At 40.9% G+C, this 19,998-nt stretch overlaps 1 protein-coding gene across 2 annotated transcripts in view; it reads left to right on the top strand.

Annotated features, from left to right (window-relative positions):
* The first annotated feature begins 9,579 nt into the window (after nucleotides 1-9,579).
* The window catches only part of LOC139543608 (tyrosine-protein kinase JAK2-like), an 88,873-nt gene continuing 78,454 nt past the window's right edge, over nucleotides 9,580-19,998 (top strand). For both annotated transcript variants that reach the window (XM_071349871.1, XM_071349870.1), the window contains exon 1: nucleotides 9,580-9,992. The gene's annotated coding sequence lies outside the window, so the exon portion shown is untranslated. The remainder of the gene's footprint in view (nucleotides 9,993-19,998) is intronic.

Below are 19,998 nucleotides of genomic sequence, written 5' to 3'. Positions count from 1 at the left end.
TACCTGTGTCATTCTTGAATTGCGGTGGGTGTTTGAAAAATAATTTATCTCTAGATTTTTATTTAAATGTGTTTGAGCACGTTCTAAATCAACTGTCAGCTTAATGATTTTAAATAATTTGTGCCATTAGGATAACGTTGTCCAGTAGGAGTAGTAACACCAATAAGACATTTTATGTTGAGGATATTTGTAAATGCTCAAATCTAAGGTCACTATTAACCCTTAAATGATGCGATGAATAATGTTGCTCACAATGTTATTTCACTTCATTTAAATTGACTAACACCAAGTGAGGGTTTGGATTTAAACACACCAAATGATCAATGGTATCCTCAAATTGATGGCATACTAAAGGGTTTCTTTAATAGACCCCTCCCCTGATAAATCTGCCACTAGTCGGAATACTCAATGAACTTATCTTAGCATTTCAAGGTGGTAACCCCAATTACATAAGACTGAGGGACAGACATTATACAATACAAAATATGTATTTTAATAGTCTTTTATTGATCAGTACAATATATTAAATACATTTGTTCACTTTCTAGCATTCAAAATAATAGATATCTCGAAATCCCCAAAACATGTCACGACAACTTTACTCATCACTACTGGAACATGCCAATTTGCATACTCAAAAGTAGATTTAAACAATACATAAACTAAGTTTTGCATTATGTTGATCGTTGATAAACAGTTCAATATAAACAAAAGCATGTATGATGTGTAACTGTTTGTAATTTGTGTTGTGTGGTTGCAAGGGATCTAATTAAAATACGTTTCTCATTGAAATACGGGAATCTGTAGGATTTCCTCTTGAGCATGATTATTATTATTTTTCTTTAAATTTTATCCCCTTTTCTCCCCAATTTTCGTGGTATCCAATCGCTAGTAATTACTATCTTGTCTCATCGCTACAACTCCCGTACGGGCTCGGGAGAGACGAAGGTCGAAAGCCATGCGTCCTTCGAAGCACAACCCAACTTAACAGGTGGGGTTTTAGGAGGGGTTCTGAAAGACTCATGGGGGTGTCCACTGAAATTTGACTAGCAACAACAACCTTAAGCTAAAAGACACCATGAGTGCCCACAAAATGTTCCCAAGCAGAGGTAAAAAATCTATATAAAAAATAAGACAGGAAGCAAACCAGAAAGTGGAGAAAAACGAACACAGATTTTAGGCGGTAGATCATCTTTAATATTGCAGAAAGATTGATTCTTCCATTAATGTAATTGTCTGCATCATTTCCAATACCCCATATATATTTTGGGGTATATATAGTGGCAGTCAAAGTTTGGACACACCTGCTCATTCAAGGGTTTTTCTTTTGTTTGTACTATTTTCTACATTGTAGAGTAATAGCGATATCAAAACTATGAAATAACACATAGCCACCCTTTGCCTTTACGACAGCTTTGCACACTCTTGGTATTCTCTCAACCAGCTTCATGAGGTATTCACCTGGAATGCATTTCAAATAACAGGTGTGTCTTAAGTTAATTTGTGGAATTAAAAACGCATCGGCCTACTTTAGGACATAGACACATGGCCTTATTTATTGGCAATAACAAACTTCAAAATTGGACAGAGAAAACAAATGGCCACTTCTATAAAGCAAATGAAGCCGGAGCACAAGTCTAGTCTCTAACCTCCCTCCATAAAATAAAGCCAAGAGATGTGTTTATGAGCCGTCTAAAGAGCAACGTGGATATTCCAGTTGTTTTAAAGTGACAAGAAGCAATGGAACTTAACAAATAACAAAAGCACGTGCGAGTTCCTTTTGCTGCAGTTCCGCAGCAACATAGGTACCGTGGGAACCGAACGGATGCAATTCTGTGTGGTGTGTTCTTGCTCTTCTCACACGACTCTGGCGTGGAAACCACACCAGTATTGCTCCACTAACCAAACTGTCAGTGATACTCGAACCACACCTGTCTTTTCAAAGTGAAGCCGTTTCAGCTTGTCCACAGGTTCCCACGAACTCAACTGAACATTTGGTGCACGCACCCACTGTGATGACTCGTTGTGTTGTGTAAAAGGGGCCTATATCTGATACACAGGCCTGGTCTCTCACTACCAGACTCACTCAAGGAACATGTATATAGTCTACAAACAATAAACAACTCCTAACTTTATTTACTATGCTAGTAATTCAGGGCAGGTGGGGCAGAGCGTTATATCTACCGTAGCTTTGATTGGACCGATCATGTCAACATCATACTTTCAACATTTTAGCTAGACAAGCAGTCATCATCATGAATCACGTTAACAATCTACCGGCAAATCCTTTTCAATACATGTCATATGAAGATAAATTATAGATAAAACGTATCGGTGCTCATCGGCCATTGGACATAAACATTACACAACAAGTTGGAAATCGCAAATTCAACAATGAGTGGTTTGGAAGGAATCAGTGGCTAACTGCAAGTGCTGCAAAGCAATCACTATTTTGCTTCCCCTGCCTGTTATTCGGTGCAGAGGGTGTGTGGCCCAAGTCTGGTTTTAAGGGTCTCTTCTTCAAGCTTAGAAGGATAAACATTCACACGCAAAACCATGGGCCAGAAAAGGTTGAATACATTGGCCATGCTGTCAATCCAGCATGACTTCTGCGGCATTCAAAACAACTGGAATCTCGGGAAGTGGGAAATCGCAGACTTACAGTGAGTTCAAGACAACTGGCAACTCTGGGGGAAAAATTGCTCCGACTGGGAAAATACGTTTTTGAACGGTCATCCAACTCAGAATTCCAAGTCGGGGACTCAGGCTTCTATCTAGAGCTCCGACCTGAAGATCACTGATGTCATGATTCGACCAGTTGTGCTGTGACAAGGTAGGGGTGGTATACAGAAGATTGCCCTATTTGGTATAAGACCAAGTCCATATTATGGCAAGAACAAGTCAAATAAGCAAAGAGAAACGACAGTCCATCATTGCTGTAAGACATGGAGGTCAGTCAATCCGGAAAGTTTCTTTGAAAGTTTCTTTAAGTGCAGTCGCAAAAACCATCAAGCGCTATGATGAAACTGCCTCTCATGAAGACCCCCAAAGTAAAGGAAGACCCAAAGTTACCTCTGCTGCAGAGGATAAGTTTATTAGAGTTACCAGCCTGAGAAATTGCAGGCCAAATAATTGCTTCATAGAGTTCTAGTAAGAGACACATTTCAACATCAGCTGTTCATGAATCAGACATTCATGGTCAAATTGCTGCAAAGAATCCACTACTAAAGGACACCAATAAGAAGAAGAGACTTGCTTGGGCCAAGAAACACAAGCAATGGACATTAGATCGGTGGAAATATGTCCTTTGGTCTGATGAGTCCAAATTTGAGATTTTTGGTTCCAACCGCTGTTTTTATGAAACACAGAGTAGATGAACGGAGGATCTCTGCATCTGTGGTTCCCACCATGAAGCACGGAGGACCACACTTAACCAGCATGGCTACCACAGCATTCTGCAGCAATACACCATCCCATCTGGTTTGCACTTAAATAAACGTTAAATAATAATAAACATTTTAAACTAGGCAAGTCAGTTAAGAACATTCTTATTTACAGTGACGGTTTGGTTTGGGATGAGTTGGACCGCGGAGTGAAGGAAAAGCAGCCAACGAGTGCTCAGCATATGTGGGAACTCTGTCAAGACTGTTGGAAAAGCATTCCAGGTGAAGCTGGTTGAGAGAATTCCAAGAGTGTGCAAATATATCATCAAGGCAAAAGGTGGCTACTTTGAAGAATCTAAAATATATTTAGATTTGTTTCACACTTTTTTGGTTACTACATGATTCCATATGTGTTATTTCATAGTTTTGATGTCTTCACTATTATTCTACAATGTAGAAAATAGTAAAAATAAAGAAAAACCATTGAATGAGTAGGTGTGTCCAAACTTTTGACTGTGTAGTTTTTCCCCTTCATTTTCTTCAGTTTAGTCACGTGATTTCTCAATTTGCTGTACATTTGCCAATCAGTTGTGCAGCCAGACTTATTTGCCATTCATTTTGGCTCATCCCCCTCAACCATACAACGTTTCAATTCCTCATCAATCCACAGGGATTTAAAAGTGTTTACAGTCATGTTCTTAATAGGTGCAAGCTTATTGGTAATTGGGATAAGCAATTTTATAAATGTGTGCAACGTCTCTTTTTTCCTCGTTACATACCACAGACCAACAAATGATTCTTTACATCAACAACTTTGGAATCACTACAAAAAGTATTGTATGACACTATATTAGGCCCAGCTTTTGGAACCTGGTTTTCCTAGATATGGCTACTATATTGTGATCACTACATCCAATGGATCTGGATACTGCTTTCAAGCAGTTTTCTACAGTATTAGTAAAGATGTGATCAATACATGTTGATTTCACTCCTGTGCTGTCTGTGACTACATTGGTAGGTTGTTTGATAACCCGAACCAGGTTGCAGGCACTAGTTACAGTTTGAAGCTTTTTCTTGAGTGGGCAGCCTGATGAAAGCCAGTCAATATTTAAATTACCCAGAAAATTGCTTACACTCTGTTGACTGTAAGCATTTGGTGGTCTATAGCAGCTTCCCACAAGAATGGGCTTTAGGTGAGGCAGATGAACCTGTAGCCATGTTACTTCAACCGTATTTAACATGAGATGCTCTAATCTTTACAGGAATGTGGTTCTGAATATAAACAGCAATACATCCACCACTGGCATTTCTGTCTTTTATCAAATCACATTTTATTGGTCACATACACATTTTATTGCGAGTGTAGCGAAATGCTTGTGCTTCTAGTTCTGACGGTGCAGCAATATCTAACAAGTAATCTAACAATTTCAGAACAACTACCTAATACACACAAATATAAGTAAAGGGATGGAATAATAATATATACATATAAATATATGGATGAGCAATGACCGTGCGGCATAGGCAAGATGGAATAAAATACAGTATTTACAGTTGAAGTCGGAAGTTTACATACACCTTAGCCAAACACATTTAAACTCAGTTTTTCACAATTTCTGACATTTAATCCTAGTAAAAAATCCCTGTTTTAGGTCAGTTAGGATCACCACTTTATTTTAAGAATGTGAAATGTCAGAATAATAGTAGAGAGAATGATTTATTTCAGCTTTTATTTCTTTCATCACATTCCCAGTGGGTCAGAAGTTTACATACACTCAATTAGTAACTGGTAGCATTGCCTTTAAATTGTTTAACTTCGGTCAAACATGATGCTGCCACCCCCTGTGCTTCACGGTTGGGATGGTGTTCTTCGGCTTGCAAGCATACCCCTTTTTCCTCCAAACATAACGATGGTCATTATGGAAAACTTATTGGGGACATTGGTGACATTATTGGTGACATCTTCCTGTGACATCGGTTGCTGTAGATGTCCTGGAGGGCAGGTAGTTTTCCCCCGGCTATTTTTGTTTCATCAGACCAGAGGACATTTCTCCAAAAAGTACGATCTTTGTCCCCATGTGCAGTTGCAAACCGTAGTCTGGCTTTTTTATGGCGGTTTTGGAGAAGTGGCTTCTTCCTTGACGAGCTGCCTTTCAGGTTATGTCAATATAGGACTCGTTTTACTGTTGATATAGATACTTTTGTACCCGTTTCCTCCAGCATCTTCACAAGTTACTTTGCTGTTTTTCTGGGATTGATTTGCACTTTTCGCACAAAAGTACATTAATCTCTAGGAGAAAGAACGCGTCTCCTTCCTGAGCGGTATGACGGCTGTGTGGTCTCATGGTGTTTATACTTACTTACAATTGTTTGTACAGATGAACGTGGAACCTTCAGGTGTTTGGAAATTGCTCCCAAGGATGAACCAGACTTGAGGTCTACAATTTTTTTTCTGAAGTCTTGGCTGATTTCTTTTGATTTTCCCATGATGTCAAGCAAAGAGGCACTGATTTTGAAGGTAGGCCTTGAAATACATCCACAGATACACCTCCAATTGACTCAAATTATGTCAATTAGCCTATCAGAAGCTTCTAAAGCCATGACATCATTTTCTGGAATTTTCCAAGCTGTTTGAAGGCACAGTCAATTTAGTGTATGTAAACTTCTGACCCACTGGAATTGTGATACAGTGAATTATAAGTGAAATAATCTGTCTGTAAACAATTGTTGGGAAAAATGCTTGTCATGCACAAAGTAGATGTCCTAACCGACTTGCCAAAACTATAGTTTGTTAACAAGAAATGTGTGGAGTTGTGTCACAATCGCCTGGAGTGGTGGGTGCAGAGTCAAATGCAGAGAGCAGAGGATACTGGGGGAAACCGACTTTATTAGGATTCCCAAAACGAACGCCCAAAACAACAGGCGGAAAATCGTCAGAAAATAGTACAACCCAACACAGGGCGCAAACGGACAGGAACACAACACGCACAACCTGACTAACAGAAAAACAATCCCGCACAAAAATAGGCTTAAATAGACATGAATCAAGAAACAAAATAAGAGACAGGTGCAACCAATAAGACCAAACAAACAGAAAAGGGGATCGGTGGCGGCTAGTAGACCGGCGACGACGACCGCCGAGCGTCGCCCGAACAGGCAGGGGTGCCACCTTTGGTGGGAGTCGTGACAAGTTGTTGAAAAACAAGTTTTAATGACTCCAACCTAAGTGTATGTAAACTTCCGACTTCAACTGTACATATGAGATGAGTAATGCAAGATATGTAAACATTATTAAAGTGCCATTATTAAAGTGACTCGTGATCCATTTATTAAAGTTGTTGGTAATCAAGCCTACTACTGTTGTGTCGTCTGCAAACTTGATGATTGAGTTTGAGTTGGCTGCATGTCCACGCAGCCATGGGTGAACAGGGAGTACAGGAGGGGCTGAGCATGCACCCTTGTGGGGCCCGAGTGTTGAGGATCAGCGACGTGGAGATGTTGTTTCCTACCTTCACCACTTGGGGGGTGGCCCGTCAGGAAGTCCAGGACCCAATTGCACAGAGCAGGGTTGAGACCCAGGGCCTCAAGCTTAATGATGAGCTTGGAGGGTACTATGGTGTTGAATGCTGAGCTGTAGTCAATGAACACCATTCTTACATAGGTATTCCTCTTGTCCAAATGGGATAGGGCAGTGTGATGGCGATTGCATCATCTGTGGACCTATTGCAATTTGAAGTGGGTCTAGGGTGACAGTTAGGGTGGAGGTGATATGGTCCTTGACTCGTCTCTCAAAGCACTTCATGATGACAGAAGTGAGTGCTACTGGGCGATTAGTCATTTAGTTCAGTTACCTTAGCTTTCTTGGGAACTGGAACAATGGTGGCCCTCTTGAAGCATGTGGGAACAGCAGACTGGGATAGGGATTGATTGAATATGTCCGTAAACACACCAGCCAGCTGGTCTGCGCATGCTCTGAGGATGCGGCTAGGGATGCCGTCTGGGCCGGCAGCCTTGCAAGGGTTAACACATTTAAATGTTTTACATTTAGGAGAGTCCGCAGGTTTTGGTAGCGGGCCGTGTCGGTGGCACTGTATTGTCCTCAAAGCGAGTGAAGAAGTTGTTTAGTTTGTCTGGGAGCAAGACATCGGGGTCCGCGACGGGGCTGGTTTTCTTTTTGTAGTCCGTGATTGACTATAGATCCTGCCACATTCCTCTCGTGTCTGAGCCGTTGAATTGCGACTCTACTTTGTCTCTATACTGACGCTTAGCTTGTTTGATTGCCTTGCGGAGGGAATACCTGTACTGTTTGTATTCGGTCATGGTTCCGGTCGCCTTGCCCTGATTAAAAGCAGTGGTTAGCTCTTTCAGTTTTGCGCGAATGCTGCCATCAATCCACGGTTTCTGGTTGGGGAAGGTTTTAATAGTCGCTGTTGGTACAAGATCACTGATACACTTGCTAATAAACTCGCTCACCGAATCAGCGTATACATCAACATCAACAGTTCAGAGGAGACTGCATGAATCAGGCCTTTGTGGTCGAATTGCTGCAAAGAAACCACTACTAAAGGACACCAATAATAATAAGAAACTCGCTTTGGCCAACAAACACGAGCAATGGACATTAGACCTGTTGTGAGATTAGTCCAAATGTGAGGTTTTTGGTTCCAACCACCGTGTCTTTGTGAGACGCAGAGTAGGTGAATGGATTCTCTGGTCTGATGAAACCAAGATTGAACTCTGGCCTGAATGCCAAGCGTCACGTCCGGAGGAAACCTGGCACCATCCCTACGGTGAAGCATGGTGGTGGCAGCATCTTTCTGTGGGGATGTTTTTCAGCGGTAGGGACTGGGAGACTAGTCAGGGATGAGGGAAAGATGAACGGAGCAAAGTACAGAAACATCCTTGATGAAAACCTGCTCCAGAGCGCTCAGGACCTCAGACTGGGGTCACTTTCACCCTCCAATAGTACAACAACCCTAAGCACACAGCCAAGACAACGCAGGAGTGGCTTCGGGACAAGTCTCTGAATGTCCTTGAGTGGTCCAGCCAGATCGCGGACTTGAACCCGATCTAACATCTCTTGAGAGACCTGAAAATAGCTGTGCAGCGATGATCCCCATCTAATCTGAAAGAGCCTAGCAGTACTGTATCTGCAGAGAAGAATGGGAGAAACTCCCCAAATATAGGGGGAGCTTGTAGCATACCCAAAAAGACTTGAGGCTCTAATTTCTGCCTAAGGTGCCTCAACAAAGTATTGAGTAAAGGGTCTGAATACTTATGGAAATGTGATATTTCGGTTTTTACATGTTTATACATTTGGTAAAATTTTGAAAAACCTGTTTTTGCTTTGTCATTATGGGGTATTGTGTGTCGATTGATGAGAAAGAAAAACAATTTAATACATTTTAGAATTAGGTTGTAATGTAACAAAATGTCTGAATACTTTCTGAATTATTATTTATAAAGTTACATATAACTAACTTTAGGTTATAGTTTCATATACCAAACCACTGTATCAGGGGCGATTTTAGCATGTAAATCTTAGTGGAACAAACTCAACAATTGCACTATAACGGTGCCCACAAACTGTTAGGGCCTACATAAAGCTGTCTCGACAGATGAGCTTTGCTTTCAGCACCATGGAGTGAATCCTTACCACCGCTACACCTGGCTATCAGCGGAGCCTCGTCTGGCAGCGAAACAGTTCATTCAGCCCCATTTACTGACTTTTTAAAAACATAGCTGATACGGCTGACTTTCTTAAACAAATGTGGTGTCTACTCACTCCTTGTGGATTTGTGTAAGTCGATAAGAACCTCATTGTCCTTTAATAGTAACGAACTCCAACATGAGTTTTGAATTTTGAACCATACACAAACATTATTACATTTATGTTCAGTAAATTCATAATGTCTGTTCTTATATCATTAACACTTAGCTCTAATTATAAGCAAGTGCAAGCAAACAAGCTGCAACGAGGTAGGATTATTAGTTCAGCACTTTCAAAATGGACACAGACAGAAATTCAGATCGACTCTAACATTTTCTCTGAAGGGGGCATTTAAAAATGTGGAGCTAATGTTGTAAACTGTGATTGACCACACACTCCAGTACAGTAGGTGGCGGCATGCACCTTTAACGTTTGAGAACTGCCATTACATAATAGAAGAAGTCGTGTGTCTCTCTCTCTCTCTCCCTACCCACACTCCGACGGTATTACAGACTACAGTGGCTTGTAAAGGAATGGAATCTTTGGAAATTACACTTTGCTTGGTTTTGTCACGGTCCAGCCATGAGTAATATACTATAATATGTCAACGTTTGCGTGCTAATTTATCAGCTATAGAGTGAAAACCTCGTGCAAGATAAAAAAAAAAGTTTGTTAGAAGTCTATTTAGATTGCTGTCAAATGTCAAACTAGCGTTCTACACGGAGTTATCTCGCACCCAGAATGAATCGGAAACAAGAACCTGACACGAAGGAGACGAAATTAATGGGGAAGCACGCGGACTGCAACGTTAATGGTTTTGACTTCTGCAACAGTCATAACTGTCATTCGGAATAATTTCCTTCCCGGTAGCTACAACATTCAGAACGGACAACGTCCAGGTAAATTACGTTATGCTGTCAATCGTTTAGCAGACCAGTTTAGCCATCATGCTGTTTTCCGTGATATAGCCTATACGCTATAAAGGCCCAGGGAAGTTGTGTAATTCAAATAAAACCAGAGACGAACTTCAAAATAGTTCAAATTGCAAGGCATTGTTAGATGCAGATTACCAAAATATATGTGCACGCTCCTGCCTCTCTCCCTCGCTCTGTCTCTGCCTGCAAGTCTTCTGCGTGTAGAATATGCTGGCACAGATGTCTTCGGGACAGTCTTATTTGTTTTATTTTTGAATTTACCTTTATTTAAGTCAGTCAAGAACAAATTCTTATTTACAATAACGGCCTTCCGGGGAACAGTGGTTTAACTGTCTTGTTCAGGGGCAGAACGAGAGATATTTACCTTGTCAGCTCTGGTATTCGATCCAGAAACCTTTCGGTTACTGGCCCAACGCCACTAGGCTACCTGCCGCACGGTTTTACTAGCACGTTAGTCTTTTTTGTGTGCCTCATCACAGGCTACCGGTAGCCTGTATCGATTACGTTTTTCAGATGGAATGGAATGTTGCCCCGGCTACGGAATGTTTGTTTGTCTGTTAGGGTAGGCTACACTACGGTTTTTAAATTGCTTACTCGAAACCTCCGGTGATATGAACGGACATTTTACTTGTCTGTAAAGGATTGCCGTTTCTGAAACTGGACTAAAATCCATCACAAGCCTATCAGAACTGTAAATGAAATAATCTCGAGCTGCTGCGGGCAGCCTGCTTGTCTACTGCCTGCGCGCAGACGACTATCTTAAACAATTACTTTAAAGTTTGTTAAATACCGTGATTTCCCAAGACATTTATTAGAAATAAAACACATCTAGCTACCATATCATAAAAAAACTGCATAAAAAACCAACACAGCAGCACATCAATCAGTGACGTTTATTGTTAGGGGAAAAATATACTCTTTTTCTTTTTTTTTAAGGCTGGGCATAATTCTACGGTATGAAATGGTACAGACCTGATGCACTTTTATTTCCTGAGAATTTATCAATTGTTGCTATCGACATGTTACTGTAGCTGCATTCTCTCTGTAGAGGGTTGTGGTAGATATAACTTAACTGCCCGGCCCTAGCGGTTAAACGTATAACACCAATATCGGGCATTGTAAATTGACATGGAATTGTATGATTTCTTATAATTTTAACTGAAAACCGTTAAAATAAATGGTAGTTTAAACATTAAGCAAATTGTCAGTTTGTCTCATCCCTAGTGCCCACTGTGCCACCATCAGGACAAATAGTATACATTGGCCTAAGATAAGCAACCTCTGTACAGTTTACAACGCTTGCCAAATATCAGAACTCAAAATCAAACTGGTCATGCAATATAATATGCTTTTGGTGTATTTTGGACCATTTGAAGTTGACTACTTTAAACGTCTTCTCCAGAACCGCTGGACCGATGTTGTATATATCATCTGGATGCACATCTTAAAACCCAATATTTTCCATGACTAGCTGAAACAATATGGCCAATGAGCTTGCAATAATGTTTTGTCCTGTCCAACAGCGTCACAATGTGGTCAAACTCAACCATACTTTACAGGTTAGCTAGACTCATCCTTGAGCATGTGTGCCAAATTTCATCACTCGGAGTCAAACCGACCAAGAGAGAAAAATGTGGCAGTTATAACGCCACTGTGTGGTCTATGAAGTGTATACTCTTAACATAGTCTATTAGCTATAAAGGTAAAGGTACAGTGTATTTTGGCGCCATAAAGAAAAGTTTGCTGTTGTAAATCAAAATGGTCCAATGCTGTGTTCCTCTGCTCAAACAAAATCAATGGGCATGTGACCTGAATGCCCTTTTTGTTTTTTGATTCTCCCTGACTAGCTTTTATTTGATTGTTGTTATTATTATTATTATGGTATTATTTAAAAATGTATATCGTTTTCTATCTGGTTTTCTTCATTTAAGGTGACACCGAAACTGTTTTTCCATCCCAAAAATTACTGCTTAGACTGCCTGTCGAAGAATTTTCTATACAGAAAAACCCAGTAATAGCTCCAATGACTGTAATTTCCTCCAGATTAAAAGGGTAGTTTGAGTCATTGCGCTAAGACTAGTTAGCATTGGCTTGTGAAATTACCTCTGCCTACCTTCTGAACGCAAGAGAAATACAAATAGTGTCTACAATGGTATTGTTTTCCAGCTAACGATATTCATAAAAATAAAAAATACACAAAAAATTGCCCCCAAAATATTTTCCCCCCCAAAAAAAGTACGGCCCCCTGCAGTACCCCGGGACCCCAGTTTTAAAACACCTGCCCTAGTTCATTCAAGAATGAACCTAGTCTGATTTAATCAGGCTGTAATACACAAATAATTGGTATATACAGCCTGAGACGTGTGTGCAAAATCATGTAAATGTTCCTTACAAACCAGAACGTTGAATAAAATTACATTTAAACTTCTCTACCGGTTGTCTGTGCTCGAAATTTGAGACAAAATATCCAGAGTATTGTTTACCTAACTTTTTAGAGAGCTGATAGGTACCAAGGTAAAGTTAGTTTCATATTGAATGTGGATAATTCTCCATTTCATTCAGAATATAAAATGTTCATTGTCATGGCATGCTTGGTTCAATAGATAATGACGAGAAAAAAATATCCAATATAAAACTAACATTACCTTGGTGCCTGAATGGAACCATATACCTACCGGCTCTCTTAAAAAGTTGGGGAAACAATATTTGGTACAAATGTGTACTGTTACATCCCTACTATTCTGTAGCCTATATCCCCTGGATAGCCCCCGTCTCCCCTAATCTGCATAGCATGTGCTCCTAAATTTGCCGCTATACTCACAGAACGGTCAAACAATAATACTGCGCTACCCTGGTTCTTTTGCTGTGTTTGTTCCGGACTGCGTTCTCCCCTGCAGCGAACCGCACCACGGTACGAATTGAATCGGGCCGAGACCACCCTTGTTTGAGCTAACCAAGGTGCGTTGTTCAGTGCTCTCCCGAGTGTGGATTGTGTTCACACCATTCCAAATGAACCAAACTAAGGGGGTAAACGCACCAGAGTTTGGAAAAAACACTCCAAAATAATTTGGTGTGAAAGCCCCCTAAGTGTGTTTTCACACATAGTCCTCTTTAAAATTAATTCTGTGGTAAAAATAAGCAAAATAACTCTTCTCTTTGTATTCACAATGCCCTAAAAAAGGTAACTGGACCACAGACTTCAAGCGAATCGAACTCAGATCCCCTCAGGAGATGGTCTCAGTTCGCTTTGGGGGGCTCTTTTGAGCGGTCTGAGTTCCTTTGGAATGTTCACACTGCACAAAAATGTAAGCCAACTGCACTGAGTTCACAAAAATTGAATGTTGGGTAAGCAGCATCCTCACAGTAGCTTTACGCAAGGTTTTGCGACTAAAGACATCCTGCTCATGAATTCCACTGTCCATTGGTAGAACTGTTGTAGAACTCTAGTGTGAATATGCCTCATGCTAGCTGCATGATGTCCCTTTTGGCATTGTCAGTGAGAGGTCAGGAGTGTTTTTAGGAGTTGCAGACCCAGTAGAGTAGATGGAGCAAGCCTTGTGACATTAAGGCAGAGTGGACAGTACAGGACAGCCTGCAGGATACAGTCTGGCTGCAGTGATAGTGGTTCGCCCCAGCTTCCCCCAAAGCCCTGATAAGCCAGTAACACCATGGACAAACCAGGGTTACGTACGTAGTTGTGTGTGTGGTTGCGCCTGTGAGGGTGTGTGTGTGTGTAATCTAGAGAGTTAGAGGGGTGGCTGAGCAGGGTTTAGGGGATTGTTAGGGAGTGCCCCAGCCCTGCGTGTTTTTTGAGTTTCAGCAAAACAGAGACCGCTGAAAGAATACTGAGCTAGGCTTATTGATATCAGCATGGAACGAGTCTGTCTGTGTCCCAAATGGCACCCTATCAACAAGCTCTGTCTCATTGCAGAATGAAATGTTTATCCACTTTTCTACAAACCAGTGTATGTATGTGAGTGGATTTGAGCTGTCGGCAATAAGTGCTTATGCACCGCTCCACGTCCTTTCCAACCACTCTGCGCTCACAGGGGGGGGGGGGGGGGGACTATAGCTTTTTATAGCAAATTTGCTCCATTCATTAAAATCACAATTTAACCAACATCTATTTTTTTTGACAACCGGGACCTACCATTTGGTTTTGAAGTATTGAAACCAAACCATATGATTTGAATGAAAAGTATTTTAATAAACATGAGAAGGTGAATGTAAGAAGTGCTCATTTTAAGGAGGCTACATGTCATATTAAACAGCATATACGGTGCATTCAGAAAGTATTCAGACTCCTTGACATTTTTCACATTTTGTTACGTTACAGCCTTATTCTAAAATGTATTCAATAATTTCCCCCCCCCTCAGTCTACACACAATACCCCATAATGACAAAGCAAAATGTAGCTCATTTATTACAAATAAAAAACTAAAATAGTATTCAGACTAGAGGTCGACCGATTCATCGGAATGACCGATTAATTAGGGCCGATTTTCAAGTTTTCGTAACAATCGGTAATCGGCATTTTTGGACACCGATCATGGCCGATTACATTGCACTCCACGAGGTGACTGCGTGGCAGGCTGACTACCTGTGCAGCAAGGAGCCAAGGTCAGGTGCTAGCTAGCATTAAATGTATCTTATAAAAAACAATCAATCTTAACATAATCACTAGTTAACTACACATGGTTGATGATATTACTAGTTTATCTAGCTTGGCCTGCGTTGCATATAATCGATGCGGTGCCTGTTAATTTATCATTGAATCATAGTCTACTTCGCCAAACGGGTGATTTAATTTAGCGGATTCGTGAAGAAAGCACTGTCGGTGCACCAATGTGTACCTAACCATAAACATCAACGCCTTTCTTAAAATCAATACACAAGTATATCTTTTTAAACCTGCATATTTAGTTAATATTGCCTGCTAACATGAATTTCTTTTAACTAGGGAAATTGTGTCACTTCTCTTGCGTTCTGTGCAACAGAGTCAGGGTATATGCAGCAGTTTGGGCCGCCTGGCTCGTTGCGAACTAATTTGCCAGAATATTACGTAATTATGACATAACATCAAAGTTTGTGCAATTTAACAGGAATATTTTGACTTATGGATGCCACCCGTTAGATAAAATATGGAACGGTTCCGTATTTCACTGAAATAATAAGCGTTTTGTTTTCGAAATGATAGTTTCCGGATTTGACCATATTAATGACCTAAGGCTCGTATTTCTGTGTGTTATGTTATAATTAAGTCTATGATTTGATATTTGATAGAGCAGTTTGACTGAGTGGTGGTAGGCAGCAGCAGGCTCGTAAGCATTCATTCAAACAGCACTTTCGTGCATTTGCCAGCAGCTCTTCGCACTGCTTCAAGCATTGAGCTGTTTATGACTTCAAGCCTATCAACTCCCGAGATTAGGCTGGTGTAACCGATGTGAAATGGCTAGCTAGTTAGCGGGGTGCGTGCTAATAGCGTTTCAATCAGAGACGTCACTCGCTCTGAGACCTTGAAGTAGTTGTTCCCCTTGCTCTGCAAGGGCCTCAGCTTTTGTGGAGCGATGGATAACGATGCTTCGAGGGTGGCTGTTGTCGATGTGTTCCTGGTTCGAGCCCAGGTAGGGGCGAGGAGAGAGACGGAAGCTATACTGTTACACTGGCAATACTAAAGTGCCTATAAGAACATCCAATAGTCAAAGGTATATGAAATTCAAATGGTATAGAGAGAAATAGTCCTATAATTCCTATAATAACTACAACCTAAAACTTCTTACCTGGGAATATTGAAGACTCATGTTTAAAGGAACCACTAGCTTTCATATGTTCTCATGTTCTGAGCAAGGAACTTAAACATGAGCTTTTTTACATGGCACATATTGCACTTTAATTTCTTCTCCAACACTTTGTTTTTGCATTATTTAAACCAAATTGAACATGTTTCATTTTATTTGAGGCTAAATTGATTTTATTGATGTATTATATTAAGTTAAAATAAGTGTTCATTCAGTATTGTTGTAATTGTCATTATTACAAATAAATTAGTAACATTTTAAGAATCGGCCGATTAATCAGTATCTGCTTTTTTTGGGTCCTCCAATAATCGGTATCGGCGGTGAAAAATCATAATCGGTCGAACTCTAATTCAGACCCTTTACTATGGGACTCGAAATTGAGCTCAGGTGCATCCTGTTTCCATTTATCATCCTTGAAATGTTTCTACAATTTGATTGGAGTCCACCTGCGGTAAATTCAATTGATTGGACATAATTTGGGAAGGTGCACACACCTGTCTATATATGGTCCCACAGTGCATGTCAGAGAAAAAAACAAGCCATTTGGTCGAAGGAATTGTCCGTAGCACTCAGAGACAGGATGTGTCGAGGCACATATGACTTCACCCTGTGTAGGGTGCCGTCTTTCGGATGGGACGTTAAACGGGTGTCCTGACTCTCTGAGGTCATTAAAGATCCCATGGCACTTATCGTAAGAGTAGGGGTGTTAACCCCGGTGTCCTGGCTAAATTCCCAATCTGGCCCTCAAACCATCATGGTCACCTAATAATCCCCAGTTTATAATTGGCTCATTCATCCCCCTCCTCTCCCCTGTAACTATTCCCCAGGTCGTTGCTGCAAATGAGAACGTGTTCTCAGTCAACTTACCTGGTAAAATAACGGTAAAATAAAATAAATAAAAATAAATAAAATAAAAAATATCTGGGGAAGGGTACCAAACAAATTCTGCAGCATTGAAGGTCCCAAGAACACGGTGTCCTCCATCATTCTTAAATGTAAGAAATCACTCTGAAAGAGCTCCAGAGTTCCTCTGTGGAGATGGGAGAACCTTCCAGAAGGACAGCACTCCACCAATCAGGCCTTTATGGTGGAGTGACCAGACGGAAGCCACTCTTCAGTAAAATACAGCCCGCTTGGAGTTTGCCAAATGGCACCTAAAGGACTCTCAGACCGTGAGCAACAAGATTCTCTGGTCTGATGAAACCAAGATTGAACTCTTTGGCCTGAATGCCAAGTGTCACATCTGGAGGAAACCAGGCACCATCCCTACGGTGATGCATGGTGGTGGTAGCATCATGCTGTGGGGATGTTTTTCAGTGGCAGGGATGGGAGACTAGTCACATGAATGGAGCCAAGTATAGACATCCTTGACAAAAAACTGCTCCAGAGCGCTCAGGATCTCAGACTGGGGCCAAGGTTCACCTTCCAACAGGATAATGACCCTAAGCACACAACCAAGACAACGCAGGAATGGCTTCGGGACAAGTCTCTGAATGTCCTTGAGTGGCCCAGCCAGAGCCAGAGCTCCCCATCCAACCTGAAAGAGCTTGGGAGAATCTGCAGAGAAGAATGGGAGAAACTCCCCAAATACAGGTGTGCCAAGCTTGTAGCGTCATACCAAGAAGACTCAAGGCTGTAATAGCTGCCAAAGGTTCTTCAACAAAGTACTGAGTAAAGGGCCTGAATATTTACAGTACCAGTCAAAGGTTTGGACACACTTACTCATTCAAGGGGTTTTCTTTATTTTTTTATTTTTTTTTACATTGTAGAATAATAGTGAAGACATCAAAACGATGAAATAACACACATGGAATCATCTAGTAACCAAAAAAGTGTTAAACAAATAAAAATATATTTTAGGTTTCTTCAAAGTACCCACCTGTTTCCTTGATGACAGCTTTGTACACTCTTGGCATTCTCTCAACCAGCATTGTCTGGAATGCTTTTCCAACAGTCTTGAAGGAGTTTCCACATGCTGAGCAGTTGATGGCTGCTTTTCCTTCACTCTGCGGTCCAACTCATCCCAAACCATCTCATTTGGGTTGAGGTCGGGTGATTGTGGAGGCCAGGTCATCTGATGCAGCACTCCATCACTTCTTACACACTCTGGAGGTGCTTTGAGTCATTGTCCTGTTGAAAAACAATTGATAGTCTGTCTTGGAAATTCAGTACTGAGAGAGACTTGGTCAGTTCTTCAAACAATCATCTTTATTTAATATCGATTAATTATTGCAGTAATGAGACCGTCAGCCCTTACACTCTTGTTCTGACTGTTAGGCTGAGAGCCTAGCCTTTACAGACAATGCACCGTTTTTATATTGCTCATACCAAGATCGCTTAGTCAGTCATTTCTAACCTTCCCATCAGCCACCTTGGTTATCTACGTAGGATGGTGTTTTACTTAGTTCCCCAGATGCCAGGAATATGAGACAATGAAGCATTGTTCTACTCCTCTGTATCCCAGTTACAATCACCCAACATTCTGTCACTGGAATGCCATCTGTAGGTTTTATCACCAGGTCAATCAATTGCCAGCTCCAGCTATCTCTAGTAAAAACCCATGTCCACGACACCCAGACTAGCTGCAGGAAGCTAGAGTGGACACCATAAAACTCAGCATTAGCAGGACTGAAATATCTTACTTTTTGTTAAGTAAATAATTGTTACATATCCAACAAATAAGGTCAATACATAATTTTTCCCTCAAGTCCCACTAAGCGCAAACCAGATGGGAGGGTGTATCACTGCAAAATGCTGTGGTAGCCATGCTGGTTAAGTGTGCCTTGAATTCTAAATAAATCAGTGTCACCAGCAAAACACCTCCATGCTTCACGGTGGGAACCACACATGCGGAGTAAATCCGTTCACCTACTCTGCGTCTCACAAAGACACGGCGGTTGGAACCAAAACTCTCAAATTTGGACTCATCAGACCAAAGGTCAGATTTCCACCGATCTGATGTCCATTGCTCGTGTTTCTTGGCCCAAGCAAGTCTCTAATTTATTATTGATATCCTTTAAGTGGTTTCTTTGCAGCAATTTGACCATGAATGCCTGATTCACGCAGTCTCCTCTAAACAGTTGATGTTACGATGTCTGTTACTTGAACTATGAACAATTTATTTGGGCTGCAATTTCTAAGGCTGGTAGTTCTAATCAACTTATCCTCAGCAGCAGAGGTAACTCTGGGTCTTTTCTTGTGGCGGTCCTCATGAGAGCCAGTTTCATCATAGTGCTTGATGATTTTTGCAATTGCACTTGAAGAAACTTTCAAAGTTCTTGAAATGTTCCATATTGATTGACCTTCATGTCTTACAGCAATGATGGACTGTCGTTTCTTTTTGCTTATTTGAGCTGTTCTTTCCATAATATGGACTTGTTCTTTTACCACATAGGGCTATCTTCTGTATACCACCCCTACCTTGTCACAACACAACTGATACCGATTTCCGATTGTTATGAAAACTTGAAATCGGCCCTAATTAATCGGCCATTCCGATTAATCGGTCGACCTCTAGACTGAATACTTTCCGAAAGCACTGTAAATATTTCTATAGCTAGACAGGGAGCCTAAGAAGGAACCAAAATGAATTATTTAGGCAATATTATTTCAAGGCTATAGCTTACAAAGAAATACATTGGGAAGCATTTGCGGGTGTGACAGACTAGGTTGGTAAGGAGTCAGGGACATGAGGCCCTCAGCATTTAAACAACATTTTGTTGTATTGAATCATTATAGTCTATAAATTGCACATATAGGCTGCGACTTACTTAAAAAATGACTTTTTTATTAGGCTCAGTCTACAGTGCCTTTGAATACATTTTTTGAAACATGAGTTTGGCCAGAGTCTGTAGCTTCAGGCTCATGCTATTGTCCCTGGAGAGCAGGCCAGCAGTGGAGAATATCCTCTCTCTGCTTGCAGAGCCACATTTTTTTTTCTTCTATTTATATGATTGTTTTTGTATTTATTTAACTGACTTGTTTAGTTAAATTAAAGTTAAGAAAAATTCTTATTTACATTGACGGCCTACCAAAAGGCCTCCTGCGGGGACGGGCTGGGATTTAAAAATCAAATAAAAATATTGGACTAAACACACAACACGACAGGAGACAACACAACACGACAGGAGACAACACAACACTACATAAAGAGAGACCTAAGACGACAAAA

Source organism: Salvelinus alpinus, chromosome 18, assembly GCF_045679555.1.
Source record: "Salvelinus alpinus chromosome 18, SLU_Salpinus.1, whole genome shotgun sequence".
Taxonomy (NCBI): Eukaryota; Metazoa; Chordata; class Actinopteri; order Salmoniformes; family Salmonidae; genus Salvelinus; species Salvelinus alpinus.
The sequence above is the reverse complement of the archived record's forward strand: the minus strand, read 5'-3'. Positions and strand labels throughout refer to the sequence as shown.